The sequence below is a fragment of the Mytilus galloprovincialis genome, chromosome 10 (genome assembly GCF_965363235.1).
Source record: "Mytilus galloprovincialis chromosome 10, xbMytGall1.hap1.1, whole genome shotgun sequence".
Classification (NCBI taxonomy): Eukaryota; Metazoa; Mollusca; class Bivalvia; order Mytilida; family Mytilidae; genus Mytilus; species Mytilus galloprovincialis.
Genome location: NC_134847.1, coordinates 83,391,487 through 83,401,239, shown reverse-complemented (window position 1 = coordinate 83,401,239; position 9,753 = coordinate 83,391,487).

The window sequence follows — 9,753 nt, the reverse complement described above, 5'->3', positions numbered from 1 at the left end:
TCAGACAGGAAGAAAATTCAAACTTCATCTGTAACTTGTCATGATAAAACAATATACCAAATATCAAAACAATATCTTTAAACACGAAGAACAAAAAACTGAATTGCCAGACTGACGGATGGACAGGACAGACAGAAGGACGAAGTGCAAACGAAAATTCAGTCCCCTTCGACTCATCGGAAGAAGACTTATAAGTTGTGCTACTAGTATGTGTGTAAAATACCTAAATAAGTAATACTGCTTACACATGTTACATGATTTTTTTTGTAACTGTCAAAATCAGATTTTCACTCAAGGCTATGAATATGAATATATTTTCATAAAATTTTATGCCAACCATTACCATAGACAATAGACAATATTTATTAGCACAAACACATTTAAATTAAAGAGAGTAGTAATGCCCTTTACCGTCAGGTGTCAAACGACCATTTTCGGCTACCGTTAGCGTCAAATTTGTTAAAATTTTACAGTGATTCGTTAGATGTCTCAAATAATTATTGTTACCGTTATTTTTTGGAAAAAAAATTAGCGTGATTCGTCAAATTCAGCTGATTTTTTTTATCGTCTAAAAGAAAGTGTACATTTGATCGTCATGCACTAGTTCAAATAATTATGACGTCTGACAAGACTATTTTTTTTCTGGGACGCCTTCCTACGACGTTATAACGCTGAAGCCATTTTTTACGTCTGGAGTTTGAGAGCAAATTTTGGAGGGAACTTTGAGACGTCGTAGGAAGGCGTCACAGAAAAAATTTAAAATAGCCTTGCCAGAAGTTATAATTATTTGGGCTGGTCATGCACTAAAAATTACCATTAACGTCATTAGGCAAGAATTGTTACCGTTATACGTCATGAAGGTACCCCCATTACTACCCTCATTAAATGGTTATAGCATATACGTCAGTATTAAGACAACAAACTGAAAATAATTAACTTGATTATAATTATATTAGAGTGACAGTGGCACAGCGGAGAAAAAAAGACAATTAGTATGTGTGTATCGACAGATAACACATTATAAATGTTCAATCTATTTATAGAACGCATGTATACACACACACGTATATATAAATAGTGCCGTCAACTATTTCTGGCCGCCGGAAAGCTTCGGTCTATTTTTATATGAAGAAAACCAATAGGAAGTCAGTTAACACAAATACCGCCCTATTACGCATTCCTGACCTATATATATATTTTTTTTGCAGCTAGCTAGATTTGTAGGTAAAAATAGTATTTAAGTGTCCACATGGTGTCTTATTTTTAAAAAGAAATATTTATAAGAATCTCTAGGTAACATGCATGATTTTACGTCGGTTTAAAATGTCGATTTATCTTATTAAATGATAAATGTAGATTAGTTTATATCTGAATGTTATTTAATATGAAAGATGATTCCGCATAACATGCATGATAACAAGCAACTGCGCAAAAATGAAAATAGTATGACCCAGTTTCGCAGTATACTATACGGCGGTAAAAAATATGTATGAGAAGGATGAAGAAAAGCTACAACAAAAACATTTTAATTACTAGCAATTAATCGTGACACGATTATTCCGAAAAAATGTAACGACTCATGATTGAACCCCTCACATCAGCATTGCGGTTTAATGTGCTCCATATTAATTTTCTTTAATAGATGATCACAGGTGTAAGTAGTACGAGTGTAAGACCACCAATTTAAAATCCTTATCTTTTTATAAAAACTTTGCAATTTTCACTGCTTTTTTCATATTTTACCTTTAGTTTTACTTCATATTAACAGGTATATCCTGAATCATTAATGTATCACCTTTCTACATGCTAATTTTCGAAACAATGATTAATGCTTTAACCTTGAGTCTTTTACATTAACGGAAAACTGATGTTAACATTCGGAAGTCAAGTACAACTAAAAATAACTCCTGGTTTTCTGAGAATCGGAAATTTCCTGGAAATCTAAAATAAGTATACTATGATGCGCATTAATTTTCAATTTTAAACGAAAGCTCATGGACAAGTAAATTTTAACTTGAAATGGTCTAAATGTAATTCTCTTTCACCAAAAGTTCCTTATTTTCAAATTTGTTGTTTTATCAGTTGATATTAAATATGAAAGAAAGAAAAAAAAATGTCAGATAAGAGCTATATATATACTTTTACATACGTTTTAACTGGAATGGTCGAAACGATTGATTGTCTGACAAATATTGACAGAAACATATTCAATAACTTTTTTTTCAATTCAAAACGAAAAATATCCACAGGAAATATTGTCAGATATACCTGGCATAAAGTTTGGTATAATATGACAAGTTTATTCATCTAATGTAAAAACACAAGAATATATAAAATGAAATTTTATTTATACCTTTTTCATGTATAAAAGTTTAATACTAGTATATGTATATATTTTAATGTCCTGAAAATTGCTAGCAAAGTTCTCTCTCTCTTTCTCTTATTTCAAAAATAACATAATAAAACGACAACCACGTACTAAACGATATGTCTTTATCAAACTGCATTCCAAATTCCTCTATTATGTCTCGATATTATTATTAAATAGAATTCAAATACATGTAACTCATCGAGTTGATATCAAGCAATATTCAAAGGAATACTGCAAATATTGCCTAATTGGTTTCCAGATATATTTTTTTTCAGCGTCCTAATCAACATAAAAGAGTTTCCAATTGACACGACCAACAGCTTTCTCCAAAATTTGACACTTTAGGAAATTGGAAGGATAAAATTATCATGTTTTAAAAGACTTATTTAAAGTGTGTATTTATTATAGTTTAAATAATATAAGGCATAAAGAAAAACAAATGTATAATTGTTTTCATGATAATAGGCAAAAATAAAAATAAAAACGGTAAAATTTGACGTGTATGGACAATTGGTATAGCTATTTATTCTGAACATATTTGCTCCTTTCAGATTTCCTCTATTCATAACTGTTAAAAAATCAATTATAACAAAACTTGCATTTCACCCCTATTTTCAATTTTTAGCCATGTCGGCCATGTTTGTTAGTAAGCAGGGTAATCCCACACATTTTTGAAACTAGATACCCCTAATGATTGTGGCCAAGATTGGTTAAATTTATTTAAGTAGTTTCAGAGGAGGTTTTTGTAAAATATTTCAAAAATTTACCATATAGGGCAAACACTCCTAAAGGGACCAAATTGAACAGTTTGTTCATACTGAATTATTTGTAGAATGATCTTACTTTGCTCTTTACAATTTATGCTTTTCTATAATACTATTCAAGATATTAACCAAAAATGCAAGATTTTTTTAAAGTTACTAACTCAAGGGCAGCAACCCAACAACAGGTTGTTTGATGTTTTTTTTTTTTTTTTTTTTTAAATTACAGGGCAGATAAATCTGTACCCGATGAACACATTTACCCAATAATAGATTTGCTCTAAATTCTTAAGTTTCAGAGATATATAAGCCAAAAACTACATTTTACCCCTTATGTTTTTTGGCCATCTTGGTTGGCAGGCGGGGTCATCGCACACTTTTTTGAAACTAGATACCCCAATAATGATTGTGGCTTAGTTTGGTTAAAATTTCAGGATCCGCCATTGATCAGTTCTCTTTCTCATTATCATAGCCTATTTTGTGCTATTGAAACTAAAAAGTATAACCAATAGACGAAATATGACAAACTAAATGAACTGTACAATTTGTCACTAATTACAGATTTAAAACATTTCATTAGTGAATTTTACAACTACGAAGTAAAATTAACAGTACTGTAATGTATAACCAGGCGTTAATATCTTAAACGAACGTTCCAGTAAATACTTGGATCCAAGTTGTCCACAAACAATACGTCAATACCAACAACTATAACTATCTATGCTATGCAATATGAACCAAAATATATACAGTAGCTCCTTGACGATACAAAGTAACAATGAACAATAAAACAATTATATATACACAAATAAAATTATAACACAGTCTGTCCTCCTAATAAAACAATCTGTCCTATACGACAGTGCGGGTTGGTACGCTTTGTTACTACCAGACAGTGCGGGCTGGTACAACTTGTCCCCCGAGTAGGACAGTCTGTCACTACCAGACATTGTGGCCTGGTACAACTTGTCCTCCGAGCGAGACAGTCTGTCATTAACAAACAATGCGGACTGTTGCAGTCTGTCCTCCTGCTCTACCGACTTTCAATGTTAGACCAACTTGTACCCAGTACAAGTTGTCCCCAGTACAAGTTGTCCTCCTATTAATCGTACAGCTATGTAGCGTACTCCCTATTGTAAGCTAGTCTAGATCTTCTTCTGTAAGAACATCGACAGACCCCGATTTGTTTTCCTCGCCCACCTATATACTCTAGAGCGAATTCACTATTTACTGGATAGGGATGTTCTCTAAATGTTCCCGATACCGAACACAAGAGTACCTCTCAAACACCCCCATACCCTTGGAACCAACCACTGACTTTCCCGCCAAACGTTTTAATCCACACAACCCTTCCTTCTGCATGAAATATACATATGAACAACAAGATTCTTCTTGCTTGTTACCTTAACAACCAATAAACATAAAATAACCCACGCCTCAATCTACATGCGTCCCGCATGATTTATTTACGATTACAAAACAAAATTCAACAATATCTATACACAAACTGAAATTCACTCCACTACGTATTCGGCAATCCAGGCTGGTCTCTTTCTTTTACGGCGACCACTTTCTTCTTCTTTCCTATTCTGTCATCCTGATCTATTACAGTATCCATGTTGTTATCCAAAACATCAAGTTCAAGTGGTTCTGTTACTTGGTGATTATCAATGCATTCATACATTTCCCCTCTCAACACCTGTTTGTGCTTGAGTTTTATCCTATCCATATAAATGATCTGCGGGGTCCCTCGGTTACCAAGGTCAACCTTATATGTAAGGTCACCACTTTTGTCTAAAATTGTGAAAGGTCCTCTCCAAAAACAAGTCAGTTTTGGAGATTTTCCCGTTTTCCTTACAGGGAAGTATACATAAACTCGATCGACAGATCTAGAACTTTCATTATGATAATTGGAGATCATGATACCTCGTTTGTCTCCTCATTCTCCGGGCATTCTTTGCCTAACAAAAGAATGTGCATCCTCTAATCTTTCTTGTAGTTCCCAAGCCCATTTATGTGATGATATACCTTTTATAGTTTAGTTTTAACATATTTTATTGTTCAAAATGACAAAAGGATCAGACACAAGTTTTACAACTTAGCAACGTTTTCTCCAAAACAAAAACATAATATACACATTAATTAATGAACATATCAAATATTTCATACTTACTAATTTAAGAATAAAGACATGAAAACAAAAGGAAACTTTTTGAAGCGAATCAATTGATTTTAATCGAGTGCATCTTTTAACAGTATAAATACGACACAAACACATTGAATAGTTAGTGGAATTACCTTTGCGCAAACTTTGTTCTTGTGGACATAACTTAAATAAGTATGTATGTTTATCATATACTTAGACTGAATAACACATGATTTTTACCGTATGATAATAGCATTAAATTAAAGTATTTTCCATATTTTTCGAATTGGTGTTTAGCGGGCTGAAATGAGAAATTTATCACATGCTTCGATTGTTATCACATGCCTTTCCGTAACGTTATCACATGGCATTTCGGTGATACTCGGCAAATTCCGAAAAATACACCTCAATGCTACGTTTTCAGTGAAAAACATTACAAAGTAGTGCACAAAACAATTATTTGAATAGTGGAAAGTATATTGTGTAAAATGATTACATTAAATTAAAAAAAAATATATATTAAATAAATGCAGTTTTTAAGTTTTTCTGCAACATAATTTAGAAAGTTACTTTAAAAAAGTTGACTTTTCCAAACAATGTTTATTATGTATATTGTTGAATTATTTTTAGTCAATTCGTCAATATTAAAATGTGTACCTCCTCTACAATTATTTTAACAACAGTACTTGCTTCCATATTGGGGTATAGGGAATGACTCTGTCCATTTAGTATAGTAGTCTGTAACAACTAAAATATACCGATTCCCATTTTCAGTTTCCGGAAGTTCCCCAAGAATATCAGAAGCTAACCTTTCCATAGGACTACTTGTCTCTACAATGGCCATTGGGGCACGTTTTTTTTTCATTGGGTATTTTCCTCATTGCACACTTATCGCCACCAGCGACATATTATGCTTTAACGTCAGCTTGCTAACCTGGCCAATAGTAAGACTGACGTATTTTCTCTAAAGTCTTACGCATACCTAAGTGACCTGTATACTTTGCATCATGACAGAAGTGTAAAACTTGTTTTCCTTCAGACAATGGAATTACAGCTTCCGTTCATTGTCGTAAAAGTGTCTGAATAACAAACCGTCATAAAGTTCTAAACTATTAAACTGACTCCATAATGACCTTATAAAGAAACCTTTACCAGATACCTCATTGTAACTTTGACCATCTGTCAGCCACTGCTTAATTAGTTTAAGGTCTTGGTCGTTTCATTGTATATCTGTCAACGTCCAGTCTCTATCATGGTCGGGCATCTAACTAGTAACTATTTTAACCTGCCTTTCTTCAGTTTTGTGACAATCAATGCTCGTTTTTGACTGCCAGTCTAACGTATACCCACATTGCTTACAGGGAACACGACTTAGTGCGTCAGCATTCCTGTGTTGGGTACCTGGTCGATGTTGAATATACATATCATAAGCACTCAGTGTCTCAATCAATCTAGCTACTTGACCGTCTGGGTTTTTGAAATTGAGCACCCACCGGAGTGAGCTATGATCCGTTCTGATCGTAAATTTTTTCCAATATAAATAGTATAGCACAGCAAGCAACTCTTTGCACGTCACGCAATATCCACGCTCAGATTTAGATATTGAGCGACTGGCATATGCTATAACCTTTTCCTTGGCAAAACAAAAATGAGAAAATCAAGAGATCTACTCTATGTAATAATTATGAGGATGGAGGTTTAAAAATAATTGATATAGCTAGTTTTATAACATCAATCCATATATCTTGGGTTAAAAGGTTAACAACAGAAGAATTTTCAAATTGGAAGGTTATACCTTTATATTACTTTAACAAATTTGGAGCGAACTTTGCTCTATTTAACATGAACCCTGAAAATATATATGACATACCAAATTTAAAAAAAAATATGCCAGAATTTTATTTTGAAATATTAAAAAGTTGGTATAAAGTACATAATAGTTCCAAGATAAGCAAGGGGTTAAATTTCAAATGTATAAGACAGTAATTTATTTGGGGTAATCCATGAATTAAATTAAATGGTAAAAGTCTTGTTTTTCCAAACTGGATAGAAAGTGACATTTTTTTTATTGATTACATCATAGATAAACAAGGTAATATCTCCCAAAAAGTAATCTTAAATAAATTGAAAGAAAAATCAAACTGGATAGCAGAACTTTCTAAACTTAAATCTGCAATTAAAAAGGAATGGAAACTCATGTTTAAATCAAATCAATCAATTTCAACTAAAATTCAAATAGACAGAAATCTTTACTTAGAAACAAAAAACAAAGCCAAATCAATTTGCATTAAAAAAAAATAAAAGCTAAAGATATATATAACTATATCAAAGGTATAGAAAGTGACACACCTATTGATTTCATAAAATGGAAAACAAAATATTCAATCTAAATTCCTCAAATCAATTACATGATTTCACCAGTTAATTGATAACAAACTAAAAATGTTTAGATGGAAATTGATCAATTATATATTACCATGTAAGCAACTGCTTTATCAATGGAAAATAATGAAGGATAATCAATGTCACATATGTCACCAAGTAGACAATTATGATCATTTTTTTTTAAAGAGGGTGAATTTTTACAAGAATTTTGGATTAAAGTTGGGTTATTACTAGATAAAATAAAAATAGGTACACATATTTTATCAATGCAAAATTTAATACCTTGATACAAAATTTATGACAGTTCATATTTTGATATTAATGTGTTGTTAACAATTGTTTTATTTGCTGTTTACAAAAACAATTATGCATCAGAGTTAAAACACAAGTACATAGATGTATACAAGGTTTTTGAATTAGAACTCTTAGAATGGTATGAAAATAGTATACTCTTAGAAAGACAATGCAGTAAATTTTTGAAAGAAACATTTAAATATATATAATTCACCGCAATGTAATTCAATAGGTGAGGCGTACAAGCACTTATGATTGAGTAGTTGTGTGACAGAGAGTGTGTGTGTGAGAGCTAGTTTTGTGACCAAGTTTGTGTGTAGGTACGATGTGTGTGTGTCTGTTTATGTGAAAGTTAAGACATTATACTCGTAGAGCAATATTATGTTTTTCATTTATGTTTTATGTATACGGTTTCTCTGTTTACACGAAACGATTGGCAATACTTTATACAAAGTATCAAAAAATCCCTGTCTTTATCCATGTTTCGACCATGTTAACTCACCATCAGAATGTCATCAATGTTTGATACTCATAATAGGCTAATGCATCAAGTTTCTCAGTATTCTGTAGCACATTCAAGTTATCGTTAATGAAAACAAAACAGTTATTTCATTAAATTTGAAACTTACCAAATAAGTTAAGAATATTCCAACATACAAGAATGAATAAAATACACGTGTTCGAGATACATAATAAACATCTATACCACGTGATATACAATTAAAATAAGTAGAAAACCGTAATCAGAGAGAACGTATGTTTTCCGGATTTATTGCTATGCTGATTTTGTAAACTATATAGATTGTAATAATTTATTAACCACTTTTGAAACTTATAATAAGTTTATCTTGTGAATCCCTTGCTTCATTTGATAATTCACACACAGGGATAAAGCTATCTGGGATAGTTGTACCTTTAAGGGGATTTGTTACAACCAAAAGTGCAATAAACTGAATAATTATTAAAAAAAAACAAAAAAACCTTTCCTTGCCGTATTCATGACGTTGTGATAAGACACCCCTAATGCGACATTACTAGCATCTGTATCTAAGATGAACTCTTTGTTAAAATCCGGATGTGTTAATATTTTATTTTTACTTTATTTTAAGTAGATCAAATGCATGCTGACAATCAGATATCCATTCAAACCTTTTGCCTTTTTCAGTAAAAATATGCAGACATTAAGCAATTGACGCAAAGTTTTAAGTGAACTTTCTATAATAGCTGCAAAGACCTAAAAACAACTTTAATTTTCTCAGGATCTGTGGCTATACCATCTTCTGAAATTATATGTCCTAAATAACGACACATGGTAACACAACAAGTTACACTTTTTAGCCTTTATCTTCAAGCCTGCTGATTTTAATCTGTCAAAAACTTTCCTTAAATTAACCAACATATCGTCTAATTTCTTGCCGAAAACAATAATGTCATCTAGATATACTAGACATACCTCCCATTGAAGCCCTGCTAAAACAGTTTCCATTAAACGCTCAAACGTTTGCGCAGCACAGCACAACATGCACAACCCAAACAGCATTACCTTAGCTGAAACAACCCTTTTCTAGTCGCAAATGCCGTCTGATGTTTATCTTTCTCGGCCAGTTCAACTTGCCAATATCCAGAACAACAGTCAAGAGTACTAAATCAGCTGTTGCCTGCAAGATGTTCAAGTGATTCATCTATTCTAGGCAGTGGATTTGCGTCTTTATTGATAGTCACGCTATTCATTTTCCTCTAATCCACACTATTCAGTTTCCTGTTATCCACGCAAAAACGGTACGTGTCGTCCTTTT